The sequence below is a fragment of the Diorhabda sublineata genome, chromosome 5, assembly GCF_026230105.1.
Source record: "Diorhabda sublineata isolate icDioSubl1.1 chromosome 5, icDioSubl1.1, whole genome shotgun sequence".
Lineage (NCBI taxonomy): Eukaryota > Metazoa > Arthropoda > Insecta > Coleoptera > Chrysomelidae > Diorhabda > Diorhabda sublineata.
The window spans coordinates 38,414,268-38,430,883 of NC_079478.1; the positions used below are offsets into that span (position 1 = coordinate 38,414,268).

The 16,616-nt window shown below is 28.0% G+C and overlaps 1 long non-coding RNA gene across 1 annotated transcript; it reads left to right on the forward strand.

The window, feature by feature from the left end:
• Positions 1-3,031: 3,031 nt before the first annotated feature.
• On the forward strand, positions 3,032-10,129 carry LOC130444449 (uncharacterized). The gene is made up of 3 exons (XR_008909955.1): positions 3,032-3,312; positions 3,615-4,354; positions 9,256-10,129. It is a non-coding gene; the product is annotated as an uncharacterized LOC130444449 (long non-coding RNA).
• Positions 10,130-16,616: the final 6,487 nt, after the last annotated feature.

A 16,616-nucleotide genomic window follows, 5' to 3' on the forward strand; every position in this document is an offset into this window, starting at 1 on the left:
AACATTATGCCCATTCTTCACGATTGTGCTGACTGAAAGGAGATTGGCAGCTAAACCAGGAACAAACAGTACATTTTTATCTTGTATTTTATCTTTCTGATTTATTTGAATGTCCGCACATCCAACTCCTTTTACAGTTAATGGCTCTCTGTTTGTCACAGTAACACTTTTCACAGTTGGCTCAGTGACATTATACAACCAGTCATCTCTGCAAGTCATGTGCAAAGATGCTCCTGAGTCTATTAGCCATTTATCACTCACATTTTGTTTAATAGTTAACTGGAAAAGCAGCTACAAAACTTGAACCTTCTCCTTTATTCGCTAACTTCTTTGGTTGTTTACATAGTTTAGCAAAATGACCATATTTATTGCAATTATAGCATCTTGGTCCTCTGTTTTTAACTTGCTGAGTATTACTTCTGGATTTCTTATAATTTGTATGAAAGACTGTTGACTTTTTTTGTACTAATTTCTTGTATTAGCTTAGACTTAACTGAATCAGCACTTATTTTAATGCCTGAGCTCTCAAGCCCCATAATCAGGGGCTTGTATTCATCTGGTAAGCCTGCCAGCATCAAAGTACCAAACCATTCATCGTTTATGTCAAAATCAATGTTACGCAGCTTGTGAGCAGTATTCATTATCTTTCTCACATATTTTTCAACACTATTACTAGATTCCAATGAAGTATTTATCAAGTCTTTTAGTAAGCCAACTCTTCGCGTTAGCCCTTTATCATGAAAAGCTTGTTGTAAACATTCCCATACCTCTTTTGCAGTTGAACAATCTTGAACATGAACATAATTTTGAGGGTCCAGAAGTAAAATCAACTTGGCTTTGGCCTTTACATCCTTACTTGCTTCAATTGGTTTGTTATCGGACGGTTCGATACAACACCACAAATCCTCATGCTGTAAATATGTTTTCATACTGAATTACCAAGTGGTAAAATTTTCTCTTCCGACTAGTTTTTCCAAATTAAACAAATTTGAACCCATTTTGAAGATGAAGTTTGACGAGAAACACGTTGTAATTATAACCTCCAAATTACTTAACTTAAATTTTAAAAGTTGTATAATCACTTCCTTCAGTCTTCTGTTATTTCCACGGAACCACGCTCTGCTACCATAAAGAAAAATTACATGGTTTGAAAATAATAACTGATATGATTTTCAGTACAAACAATTTATTGTAATTTCAGTCTTACACATAAGAGAGCAAGATTGATTAGATCTATTGACAGACGTCAACTTACATTAACAACATTTGACAGTTAAATAAAAATTGGTTGCGTTCCATATATTCTAACAGTGAGTAATGAAAATGTTTGTCTTTTTCTATGATGATGATGTTTATATTGTACTTATTGTCAAAAAATAATGGGGACGAAATTATGAAATTATTGAAATTTTTCTTGGAAATTTCCTTTCGGCGAGCGAGCAAGAGCGGGACGAATTTTTCACTTATTTTAAACAGTACGATGATAAATGAAATTATTTTATAAATTCAAAAGATGCCAGATCTGAAGACTAGGACGGTTATTCGTATTATGCTTTTGGAATACCAAAGTTTGCTTTGCAGCTTTCATACTCTTAACTATTGACGGTTTATTTTTAAAAATTTTGCATTTGAAGTTCCTTAAATAAAAAAAAGTTCAAAAAATTGAGATATGGAAATTTCTGTGGTGACTTCCTTCTACGTATCTATTTAACCGAGTAACGAAATCAATAGTATTTACTCGGGACATAAATTAGCAAATTGCGTCACTTATTCTATTTACAAAAACTCAAAAACGTGAATTTGGTTTAGATATTTAGTACTAGCAGCTCTGTCTATGTACAGAAGCTCATACTGAGCTCATTTCAATATTAGTTTCTACTATTTCGTATGTCTCAGCTCTTGACTTTTTGTCACCTATTTATAAAACTGAAAGAAAGGTGGCGTCCGTTATTTTCACACCAATTTATTTTTTTATTAAGACCAAAGTTGTGTTAGAGTGAAGAAACATATTTTTATAGAATAATGTGTCCACCATCACGGAAATATGAATGGAAACTTCTAAAAAATTGAATCCCAGTGGTTGATGGTCGAATGCCCAATAGTGACATCTCTTATTGAATAGCTCGGCTCCATAAATTTTGAGTATTAATTTCATTAGGAAACATTGTTTGTTAAATGTTTAGTTTTCTTTGTTTCCATTATAAAATTATATTGATATACAGGGTGCGCCAATTTTGTTAAGTTGAGTATTAGGGGGTCATTTTAATACGTATCAACAACATTTTTTTATTAGTTGTATTTGAGGTCCATATTTTGAAATTATCTTGAACGCTTTAAACATAATTTTTTGAAAATGAGATTAAAATTTTTTGAGTACTTTGAGAGTTGTATACAAATTTATATGAGAGGTAGGTAAATACAAGAACCCTCTGTAACTTATTGTAAGTTGAGAAAAAGAATTTAACTAAGTGTCTTTCTTAATAAGATGCAATTGTAATTATTTGTTATTTTATATACAAAGTGAGCTCAAAATTGAAATTCTCATTATATTTCTTCTTTCGAATGTATCACATTGTAATTTATCTTCGTGTAAATTTTTTTTTTTAGTATTCCCTATACGTAAACTTATAAGAAAATTGCTAAAATTTATTGTAAACCGGAAGACTCAACCTATATATATATATATATATATATATATATATATATATATATATATATATATATAATCTACTTTGCAAAGCATTTACAAAAAAATGTGTTTGTAAGAACGGAAAACTACTAGAAAACATATATGATTGATATTTTTCTAATATTATAACGTAAAATACAAATAGTTGCGAAAAACCCTGTATATCATAATTGGTAAAAATAATTTCAGAAATAAAATAATGTGGTCCTCGCTTCTGTTAAATAACAAAAAATCGTAAAACTTTTAGTTGTAAAAAACTAATAAAACCAAGTTTTGAAACAAAAAAGAAATTTTTTGTATAATTGGAATTCGAAAGCGAACAGAATTTTATTTAAAAATATCGTTTTAGTGATAATGATTTTGTATAATTTTGTAGGAATTTTGATTTGAGAATCGCAAATTTAGTGAAAAGTAATTTTCCGTGAGAAATTTTCTTGTTATATTTTGTTTAACTTGAAAACCACGAAGGCGAATTCGACAAATTTGATTACTTGGATGATTTTTTACTTTTTTGCTTGCAACACGGATATTTTTTGTGAAGTTCATTTTGAAAACTTGATTTTATTGATATAATTTTCATTTATAACTAACTCACTCAAGTCGAATAAATTATAACATCTTGGGTAATATAACCTTGAATTTATAATACCGGGTACCATCTAAAAATTGTGGGCTTGATTTTTACGAGGGGGAAAATTTTAGTGGCTGACAGATTTAAGAAGTAATAAAAGTTTTTTTCTGAATATATTGTTATATAATTTTCATTTATTATACATACAGGGGCAATCTGTTTATAAATATAGTGTTTGATTGAATGGTTTGACGTAAATAAATAAAGGGGACACAATCTATTTGCATAATTTTTTGTACTTTTTTAATTGCAAGGGTATTTAGAAAAAATATTACAATTCATGTTTTTTTTCAGGTGTTGGTGCGCGATTCTACGCGAAATTTTAACCCGTTAACGAAAAGAAAGGTAAATGTAGTGCACGTTCCATAATGCGGTTCGCCAAAAAGTAGTTGATTGTTGGATAAATAACAAAAAAAAATGATTTTCCATTCTTCATAACAAATATTTCAAACTACATATTTTACGTTTCTACTTGGTACTGCTAGATAATTCAATTCATTTAAACATACGTTGAAATTTTCCAATATTTTAAATCAAATAAATTTTTCTCCATCCATTATTCCAAAATTTATCCTGAGAAATTGATATTTTTCCCAAAAATTGAATGTAATACAATTTCAATATGATATACGAGGTATATCCACAAAGAAAGTTCCAATCATATGATAGAATTGCTCCAATACACCTCAAATTCACTTTGATTCGAAATAGTAGTACATGGATCCTTCTGATCAATATAAATGATAATTAGATAAGTAAGTAACTTGAAAATGTGATTTCCATACAAATGACTTTCCGAGTAATCTGTTGAGATTTTCCTGATCTTTGAGAACAAATCTGTTGGGTTAATGAGATGATTGTGTGATGAATGTCTTTGGAATTTGATCAAAAATGAGGCAGGCAACCGCCGCGATATGGAAAAGTGATTCGTAATTTTCGGTATCGATTTCGGTGTGTCGCGAATCAGTTTTAAGTGATGGACATCATGGAAATGGAAAATGGATATGGAGGCTTTCCTATGTGGACAAAGTTATGTGAGTACAAATCATTTTACGTATCAAATTAACTTCCTAACTCTAAATCATAAACTTCAATAATATTTGCATAGTAAGTCAAATTACTAATTTTTTTTATAATTTTTCCATCTTATTATTGAAAAGTAATGAACGCTCTGTATAATTAGTATCCATCAAGATTTATACTTAAAGATCGTAAAATTAAACCTCATTTTGGAAAATTTTCTCAATTTTTTCAAAAAATTACTCAAAGATTTTTATAATCTGAATGAATTCTTTTTTACTGATTAGTAATTTTAGCCATCAGAAAAACAATGGTTATTCTATAAGAAATTTTTATAGTGAAAATAGATTTTTTAGAATTCAATGTTTTTAATGGTTTACTACTATGGAGTCTGGTATGTTTATTTTAGATATATTTTAGGGACCATCATTACACCCTTTTTTTTGTTAAAAGTATCCTTCATTTATTTTTCTACATTGGTTATCGAGAATTTACAAGAGGTATAATATATTTGAAAAACAACACGTGCGGTGCAGTTTAGGAACCCTTTTTATCTGTTTGTAGAATAGTTTGTTTACATTATATCGAGGGTTAAATACCGATAACGAAAAATGACCGTGCAGCCCCTTCTTGGATGCTTTGTCTTTGTTCGAAGAATTGTGTGTTTACATTTCAATCTTATTTTTGGCATTTATGAGATTACGTTCAACAAAATTCTTAAAGAGATAAGGACCACCCTACACTATGAGAAATTTTAAAATCGCAGTATTCTAGATAAATCTAAAGTAATACCAAAATAACTATACATGTTGAGGGTTTATTACTAATAAACGAAAATTGACCGTTCAGACCCTTCTTAGATGTCTTTGTTCCAAGAATTTCTTGTTTACTTAATATTTCGAATATATTTTTTTTTATATATATGAGATAACGTTGAACAGAATCCTTTCAGGATGTTTATTTAACTTGGAGATAAGGACCACCCTACACTATGAGAAATTTTGAAATCACTGTATTCTACATAAATAATCGGGGAAATTTTCAATTCACAGTATTTTCGATAAACAATCAAAAATAATACCAAGTTAACAAAAATGTTTTGATTTATATGCAGCCATTCTTTTGAAACTTGAAATTGTTTTAGTCAGTTACATTATTCTAAATTCTACTATTTAATTAAGAAACATTATCATGTACCTGTAATCACTCATGAAATTACTAATTGCTGCTCAAAACATTTCCTCATATAGCCATTTAATAGTATAAGTATTAATTATCACTAATTATTTAAAACGTCGTTTGAAATATTATTTAAGAAATCTCTTGCTTTATATTGTTTTATTAATGATTTTTTCCATACAATGATAATAAAGATATACAGGGAGTATCAGTTGAGAGATAGGTATGACTTATTTACAACTAGGATAACTTATATACGATATTAGAATAAATTAGAAAATATGTAGGTTATTTGTACTAGAAGTAATCTCGAAACAAAAATTCTTGTATATTTCAGCATTGAACTTCTAATTATTGTCCATACAAGGACACTCTGTATTCAAAGAGTGGAACATATCAGCTAAACAACTATTCGAATATTTCTATTAATGAAAATTCGGTTTCATCACACCTTGTTTCTTTCTTCTTTAATATTGGACATATTCCACCACCTGATATAAGGTACTCTGTAATTAACTGTGTCCTCTCGGGATTTTTTTGTTCTATTGGTAAAAATTTCTCAATTCTTTGTTTTTAAACTTGATGGTAAATGAAACTTTTCTCAGAGCTGACTTCAAATTCAAAAATGTGATTCATATGTTTCATTTGTGCAACTAATTTTGGTATACATATATCGTATTATGAATAAACTCTGAATTTGTGCATACTTTGTGCACTAGAAACAACTGAATTATAACATGTAACTCACCCTATACACATGATCTGCTGTCCAAAATGTCCATATCAAGTAATGCTATTCTCAATAGTCTTTAATAAAAGTCTTGTACATTTTTTTCAAAAATACCCAAAATTATTTTTAGTATACAGGTAGGTTGTTCGTTCTATTGATGTCGGTATTTAGTTAAAAGAATTTAATATTTTATGATGGACTTCCTTTTTATTATTCTGAGGGTTTGCAGCTTTATTATACTTTTATTGGTGCCGAAATGTAAATTTATTTATTTTCGAGGAACATCACGTTCAATGGAACCTTTTTTTATCCTTTCATGTTTATTATTTTACAAAATTTCATATTCAAAAATACACGTTTCAGAGTTTGAAAAAATACCCAAAATTATTTTTAGTATACGGGTAGGTTGTTCGTTCTATCGATGTCGGTATTTAGTTAAAAGAATTTAATATTTTATGATGGACTTCCTTTTTATTATTCTGAGGGTTTGCAGCTTTATTATACTTTTATTGTTGCCGAAATGTAAAATTATATATTTTCTAGAAACATCACATTCGATGGAACCTTTTTGATCCTTTCATGTTTATTATTTTACAAAATTTTATATCCTCTCAATAATTATTTAAGAACGATAACCGCCCGATACTAATGTGTCTAAATTCTACGTTCACCAAGCAAATAATATCTTTATTTGAAATTACTTGTAATCATTAATTGAAAATAAGGCTTTAAAACAAAGTAGTAGGAAAAACTAAGATATGAAAGTACAAACAATACCCGAATTATTATGGAGGTGTATCTTTATATGGAAAATAACCATTTTCTTTTCTATAATTTGAATGTAAATTCACTTATAAAAACTGAAACACATTATGGTGTTTCAAATACGGGGTAGCGCGAAAAACAAATTTGGTGTAATCTTAGTGGTAATCAATTAAAACGAGCTTCACGGAAAATTCCCGTTTATGAATTTTCCGAAAATTGTTACAGATAGTTTCCAATATTCGTGTCCATACCTTATTTTTGTAAGTTTTTGAAAGAAAAATGATGCGAAAACTTTTTTTTGTGATACTAAGATAGGAACGAGGACCACATGATATTTTTGAAAAATTTTCAAATCACAGCATAAATATTATACTGTCATTCTTTTACTATTATGTTTTGAAATATAATTGCTAATCATCCTGTATATACGGCAACACCAATGTTACTCTTCGTGCTCCATACTCTCAATTTTTTCAAAAAATCACTCAAGATGTATTATAATATGAAATCCTATTCACTGATTAGTAATTTTAGCCAATAGGTATATGTTCAGAAAAACAATGGTTATTCTATGAGAAATTTTTATAGTGAAGTTAAATTATTTTAAATATTCAAGATTCCTTCGGACAATTTCATAAATCAATTAATTCTATAACTCTATTTGGATTGCAACAACATTATTTTATGTAAAACTTTCATACGAACTTTCTGCAGTAGCTTTCATATTTTCAATGTAACTGCAAAGCGTTATCATTTGAAAAATAAAGTAAAAAAATTTCATTTGCAATAGAATACCAAGAAAGGATTCAAATATTTATAATCTCTACACCAAATTAAATTGTTATATATTATAAAGGCAAAATAAAAATTTGAGATACCCATCCCATCAACAGTTTGACAAAAGTTCAATTTTGGGAAATGAAAGTTCAGTTAGTTTCTTAGTTTTCATTGAAATGATTTCATTTGTGTTACTTATTAGGTGTATATTGAGAATGCTTATTATTTTCTAATGATTATGATATTTATATTGTATCCAGGATTTTCTTATTGTAATAACCAAGAACCAATCATAATTTTTCTTGTTTTAATTATCATGGAAATTTCCTTGCGGCGAGCGAGCAAAAACGGGACGAATTTTCCACTTATTTTAAACTACACGATGATAAATGAAATTATATTATAATTTCATAAGATTCCAAAGATGCCAGATCTGAAGATTAGGACGGTTATTCGTATTATGCTTTTGGAATACAAAGTTTGCTTTCCAGCTTCCACAGCTTTAAGTTTTGACCGTTTATTTTTCAAAATTTTGGATTTTCTTAATTTAATAACCACAAACCAATTACCTATTATGAGAAGTTTGAAGAAATAATGAAATAATTTTTGGTTTAGGTTTTTAGCACTAGCAACGCCATCTTTACAGAGAAGCTTATACTGAGCTTATTTTAATATTAATTTCTACTATTTCCTATTTCTCGGCTCTCGACTTTTTGTCACCTATTTACAAAACTCAAAGGAAGATGGCGTCCGCTATTTTCACAATAATTAATTTTTTCATTAAAACTAAAGTTGTATCGGAGTGTAGAAACATATTTTTTATTGAGTTAATAAGTTAATTATGAAGAAAATATAAATAGAAAAGTCTAAAAACTGAAAAACACTCTTAGAACTGTTGATGGTCGAATACCCAATAGTGCCACCTCTTATTGAAAAGTTGTATTTCATTACTTTTCAGTAATAATTTCAGTAGAAAACATTTCTTTAAGTGCCTACTTTTCTTTGTATCGGATATAAAATTAAATTGATATACAGGGTGTACCAATGCTGCTAAAAAGTTGAATATTAGGGGTTCATTTTAAAACGTATCAAAAACATTTTTTATTAGATGTCTTTGAGGTCCATAATTTGAAATTATTTCGAACAAGCGAAACATAATTTTAAAAACATGAGGATGAGGTTTTTTTTAGTTCTTTGAGAGGTGTGTGTGGGTAAATTTATATGATAATCGTCGGTAAATAAAAGAACGCTCTGTACTTAATTCTACTAGACATTACAACAAAAACTCTAATGACAAAATGTAATGTCCATCGAAATAGATTAAATAAATTGCTCAACAGAAATTTTGAAAAAAAAAACATAATATCTATGTATTATAATTATTTGATTTCATATTAACGTTCAAGTTATTTTTCAAACAATTTTAAAAAATGGAAGATTTGAATTTATTTTTTTTTCTTACAGGTGTTTGTGCGCGATTCGACGCAAAATTTTAACCCGTTAACGAAACGAAAAATATCGATAAAGCGGTTTGCCAAAAGGAAGGTGATTGTTGAATAAATAACAAAAAAACATATTTCTTCAATTTTTGTAACAAATATATATTTCAAACTACAAATATATGTGTTTCTAAAATGGAAATGCTGCTGCATCAGGAATATAAAAATAGATGTAAAATTCTATTTTCTATTATCGTTTTTCTGTGTCACGTTTCTTTCCAAAACTTAACCTGTCTGAAAAAAAAATTTTTAAGTAATAAATTTTTTACAAATTAAATTTACAAATATAAAAAAAATTATAGATATCTGGAGAATAATATTCGTATGAATTTGTCTTTTTATGTTTGGTATTTTCAGTTAAGTAAATTGAAAGTATGTGGTGATAATTATTGTATCTTGTATGCGTGTGCCGTTTTGCAATCTTCATATCGATGGCTACTTCATTTGTTATAAATTTTCGTTTTTCTTTCCCAAACTGGACCTGAAATTTAAAAATATAAAATGTTGTAAACTTCGGATATGTGAATTACTTTGATAATAATTGAATGATAAAATTATTATACACTATTTTGTTCTAATACGGAACTTAATAAAATTGAATTTTTCGAAATGAAAATTACATTTTTTTAATAATAATTCGATTTTCTGGACATTTTATTTTATAATCGACTGTGAACAATTTAATCAAACGTTAATTGTTTCTAAGTTATATCAACCCTTAAAAAAAGAAAACTGCATCTGTTTCTTTTTTAATTCTGAATGTTTTCTGCTCAAGTTAGTTGAATGTATATGTGTAATAATATATTTTGCAAAATAAAAGATTTTCTCAAGGGTTTATTGAATATCGATAGCTACTTCATTTGTTATAAATTTTCATCATTCCTACCCATGTTCGACTTGAAATTTGAAAAGATAAAATGCAATAACTATCTAAAGTAAACTTCGAATCTTACTTATAGACAATTAAATAATAAAATCATCATATATCGTTTTTTCTAATGCAGAACTTTACATAATTAAATTATTCGAAACTACAATTCCATTTTACCAATAATCATTTGAGAAAAAAACATCTTCTGGGCTATTTTATTATAGAATTGACTTGTAAAATTTTTCCAAACGTAAATTATTTCTAATATATATCAATCATTTAAAAAAAAAGTCTGAATCTGTTTATTTTTAATATTCTCTGATTAAGTTAATAGAAGAAAGTATGTATGTATTAATGATAAATACCTTTTACGGAATGGAAATTTTCCAAAGTCCATCAAATAGGAAGCAAACTTGTGTGAAAAATCAAGTTTTCCAATCTTCATATCGACAGCTATATCATTTGTTATAAATTTTCGTCTTTCTTTCCCAAACTGGACCTGAAATTTAAAAATATAAAATATTGTAAAATTCGGATCTGTGGATTACTTTGATAATTGATTGATAAAATTATTATACACTGTTTTGTTCTTGTGCAGAAATTGATAAAATTGAATTTTTCGAAACTAAAATTCCATGTTTTTAATAATCATTTGAAACAAAAATTATTTTCTGGACTATTTTATCATATAAGCGACTTGGAAAAATTTTTCAAAGTTATTATACATCGTTTTTTTCTAAAACAAATTTTTATAAAATTGAATTTTTCGAAACTAAGATTCCATGTTCTAATAATCATTTGAAAAAAAAATCATTTTCTGGACTATTTTATTAATTAAGTCACTTGGAAAAAATTTTCAAACGTAAATTATTTCTAATTTATATCATTAAAAAAACACTGAATCTATTAATTTTTAATATTCTCTGGTGAAGTTAACACAAGAAAGTATGTATGTAATAATAAATACCTTTCACGAAATTGAAATTTTCCAAAGTCCATCAAACAGGAAGCTAACTTGTGTGAAAAATTAAGTTTCCCAATCTTCATATCGACAGCTATTTCATTTGTATAAATTTTTATAATTTGTATAAATTTTTATAATTTGTATAAATTTTTATAATTTGTTTAAATTTTCATCCTTCTTTTCCATTATCGACTTGAAAACTTGAAATTTGAAGATATAAAATCATATGATAAATATCGTAAACTCCGAAACATTTAATTGAATGATAAAATTATTATACACTGTTTTTTTTTTCAATTTTTGAAAGTTAGAATTTTAATATTCTCTATTAATTTTTGGAACAAACGGTCTTGGTGTTCAGAATTTTGAACCTTTCACCACAAAAATACTAAGAAGAATGAAAAATGCCCCACCCCACATGTTCTGATCGCTTTGTTGGGATTGGCTACATCTTTCGAACCCTTGTTTCGATTGGCCGAGAACAAAGTTGGGTGAAGGAAGAAGGGCCTCTCTTATAAATACGTCGTTTCTCTCAGTTATAGGTCATACCATTTTAGATTTTCGCGGCGCTTAAGCTTACGTTGTAACTTATTATTCAAAATCATTTTGAATATTTTTGTGAATTGTGAAGTGCATCATTTACAAATGTAAGTAATTTCTGTCTTTTCTATTTTGATTTTTGTATTATTGATGTTTAATATTTTTGTGAATATAAAATTTATTCATTTTTATTTTTGAATTTATTTTTTAAATTATATTCTGGGTATATTTTTATCTTTTGGACTCATTTCATTTTTTATTTCTGGAATTGTGATATTTTAAAATTGTTTTTTTCTTCTTTAATTTTTTTTTCAATCTTAAATTATTTTCTTATATTTTAAATTTCAAGTGTAATTTTGTGGATAAATGTTAAATTTTCACTGTATAATTATCCCAGATTTTCAATTGTTACTCTGAAATTAGTTATTCGTTGTTACTGTATTCTCGCATAAATTTTATTTCCCGTAGAAGATCTTGTCATCTTCGTTTTGAGTTCTTATAATATTTTTCATTATAATATCTGTATGAAATTTCTTAAGAATACATATTCTCTAAACCATCATTCGAATTTATTAAAATTTATTATTTTCTTGTATCCAAATCCAGAAGTAAATTCACAAATTCAAAATTTTCTCGTAATTCAGTAATTGTCTCATACCGCATGTTTCATATCTTTTTTTTTATTTTTGAGAGGTGGTTGTTATAGAAACGTTCAAGTTGAAAAATTGTAAAAAAATTCCCTATATTGAGTTTAATTTCTATTTTTTCTACTAATGTTTAAAATTTATCTGAATATGAATAATTAGAATGGTCGAAAAAAAAATGTAGTGTACACAAGAATGAATAGCATATTGTGATAAAATGAAAAATATGAAAAAAAATAAATAATAGTAACACAAGTTTTTAAGTTACATTTTCAGAATCATATTCATTTGTAAAATATTTATTGAAAAAAATAATTTCACGTTTTTTAAATCTTATATATTTTCACCATAAATGAACTGCGGCGCGTTTGACTCGACACTATCGTCTTTATATTCACTTTTTGCATTAGGAACAGAAGAGAGCCGCTTACTAAGAAACTAATTTTTAATGTTATTTTTATGTTTATTATTCTGAATAATAGAGTTCAGGTACTTTTTCGGCTATAAAATGTACCGATTTTATCCGCCCCTTTATAAAATTACCTACCTGCTAGCCAATAAAAATAGGGATAATTGAACTATTGAAAAGTCCTAGGTATTAGGAATTAATGAATATTTTTTTTATTATTAGACTGGTATTTCCATTTTAAAAATTAATGTCTCACTTGTGTTATGAAATTCTTGTCGACCATTTTTATTTTACATAAAAAATTTAGGGATATATCATAAAATATTGGGGTGCAGTAAGTTTTATTTTTATATAAATGAATGAATTAATTAAAAGGTTAGGTAATGACGATAAATAGCGGCTTGTGATAAATTCATCCGAGAATTAACTTTGGACGAAATATGACGGATCGCAGTAAAAACAACCATCTATCGTTAAAAAAAAAACTGAACTTGTTATTCAAATATTGGAGAAAAAAATGGTGACATCTTGTTGTGGTTGGGCTGGTGCATCATACTCTGCAAAAAAGTTCATTGACTGCGTTTCTTTACTGACAGGCCGTCTGGATTTTGAGCTGCTGGTGCTGGTACTTGTTTGATTTGTAGGTGCATAGTCGGGTAATTGTGTCTGGTGACGTCTCGTTTCGACGGTTAGCAGTTTTTAGCCGGTCTATAGTTTCCATTTTTCTATTGTGCGGACTTGAAGATGATGGAAGTTTTTTTATCATCATTTTTCGTAACATTTATCGTAGGGCATAGTATGTGAAACGAGTTTTTTATCATGTCGTGGCGTAAAAACGTGACTAGGATCTTGGAATAAAAACTGGAAAACGGTCGAAGGATGAAAAAAGTCGTGAATGAGGGAGGGTGTACCTGTTTAATGCATTTTTACGCGAATTTTCATATAAATGAGGATAATGATTTAAGATTAGATAAAGACGATAAATAGCGGCTTGTGATAAATAAATACGAGAATAGCTTTGGACGAAATATGGCGGATCGCAGAAGAAACCTAACCAACTATCGCTGACATAGCTGAAGTTGTCATTCAAATATTTGAGAAATTTGGGATTTATATTAGACAGATTAAATTTCTATCAACAATTAACCTCTCAAATTATGTTGAAATAAATTTGAAAATTTGTTTTATATTCACAAAGTGCATAAATGATGCACGTCCTATTTTTTTATGCACGCACTGTATTTATAATTGCGACAGAGTAATAATTGTTAGCGTTGTTCCTTGCAAAACTAATACATGTTTAACAACTTGGCAAGTTAGTAATTTGCTTTTGGTAATAAATAATCATCTCACTAATTTTCCAATCAAGACTTTGATTAGACTAGAGAATAAATCGTGGGGTGCATGAAATTTCTATCAACAATCCAACCGCTCGTATTAGGTCATACCGGTATTTTTTACACAGTACACACAGATTTCTTTAGGACCTACTATTTCGTTAATATTGATTATTTATCAAAATTATCTTTTTCAAGAGATTTGGCAAATTTAATCTTTCATTTTTAATTTTCAAAACTTTTATTATTATTCACACAACCATTAATTGATGGAATTGGAATATATACTCAGAAGGCATTAGGATCTGTCTCTGAAGCAACCAATGGCAAAACTATACAGTTATGATAATTAATTACAATATTCAATTTGAGGCCTCAATAACTGCATACATATATATATTAAATAAAAATGCACTATCTTACGGTTCAGTCTAATCAAGGGTTAAATTTCGATTAGTTACTTAGAACCTAGCTAATTATTTTTCAACTTCGATATGTTTCTTACATAATTCTTAAATAATTCAAATCATTTTATTCAAGTTTTTAAGATTCGTCCACAAGACATTCACCGAAAAATAATTAGTTAGATGTTAGATATCGAGCTAAACACACCATGGAAAATTACACAGCTAAAAATTTATAAATAAATAAATAGATTTTTATAAAGAACTATCTCTTGACTTGAAACAGATTTATTAATGCTGTCGCATTTATGAATAACTTACTGTATCTACTTTCTACTCAATTATTATCTGGCTTTCATCACATTTTTTACATCATGATTATTTTTTATTTTCAATGGAACTTTTCAGTTTTTCCTTATATTTTCAAGGCCTGGAAATATGATCGATTAGTAAATTTTTGGAATGAATCGTACACGCATCTTAGAGTAAAATCACATTATCAATAGTATTAGACTTGGGGCGCGTGAAATTTCTATTCATATTTATTCAATTTGGTCCATTATATCCCTCTTTTAAATAGAAATGCTCAATTTTTAAGGCTTCTATCTTTATCTATTCCAATACTCAGAATCCATACAGCAAGCAAAGTTCTCTATTTGACAACATCCAAGATAAAGTCAATCTAATTGTGTCTCTCGATAAATAAAATTTTATTCGTTCACCTCACAATAAATAATTAATTTCTTTTATTCGCGACGATTTAATTGGATAATATTAATCGGTTATACAAATTATCACAATACTCCTCATCAATTTAGGGTATTTATTAGACTAAAATGGGGTGGGGTGCGTGAAATTAATATCAATACTCTATCGCTCGTATATATTAACTGCTATTTACATAAAACATATCAAATTATTCTTAATTAATAATAATTAGTTATTATTACTGTAGATTGTACCTTTTCAATCTATCAACAACTCTATGAAAAACATCATTTTCGTTTATTATTTGTGCTGAAAATCCATAATAAAGACTTTTTCATATTTTAATCTAATCAATATCCTAGATTGATGAGGAGTGATGAGATAAGTGATAACGAATAATAAACTATTATCTTTCTACATGATTCTTTTAAAGAGAGAGCCGCTCAATTCAACTTTTTTCCCTACTACTTTTTATAATATTCTTACATATTGGAAATATTCTGCTCTATCACAACAGAATTTCTTTGGAAAATATCCATCATCATTCTAGTGCATGAATAAAGGCAAAAAATTGAATCGTGGGGTACACCATTTTATCAGTCAGATTAGGAATTAGTAACAATTGACCAATAATATAATTATTGATATATTTAGTCTTCTCTATTCATTTTTTATTAGGTCGAGTTAGGTTTTTAATTAGCTACACATGGATACACAAACATTTAATACTTCAAAATTATATAAAAACTTGACATTATTTAATCATTGGGAAATAAATTCAGGTAAAAACTGATACCAAGGTTGGAGTATTTTCACTATTTTTCAGTTGATAAAGTTAACAAACATATTTTTCTGTTGATTATATTTTCAAGTTTTCGGGATAAAAAATTTTTCTTGAAAATTTGTACACGAAATCCAAATCGATCACTTTTCCAAGATGTAATAAAATTGGATATAAACATTTAACTTATTTAACATGCATAAATTGAAAGCTTGATTATCATTGAGGAGATATGATAAAGTAGATACCAACATAATTTATGTAAAATTGGAAAACAAAATAATAAGTTACAACCCGCGTACCGGTCTTGATTCATTCACAATCGAGTGAATGAGTATTCGAACAAAGTGTTGTGCCGCGAACACTATCTTGATCAACATGTCTCAATAGGAATATCAACAGCGTATATTAGCAGCCCGATCAAAAGGTAAGTTTTTTTGAGTTATCCGCATGATTATGAGATTTTATTTTGTACATTGAGGCTTTTGTCAGACTTTGCAGTATCATGGCTGTACGATTTGATACGATACGACGCAACAAATGATTAATTTTGGACGCTGGTGTAAGGCCTGGCCTGGTATTCTTTCTATTGGCAAATTCCGGGAGCTCTAATCAGTATAGTAACCAATGGACCATTGGACCAGACTAATGCCTACGGGCAGTAGTCC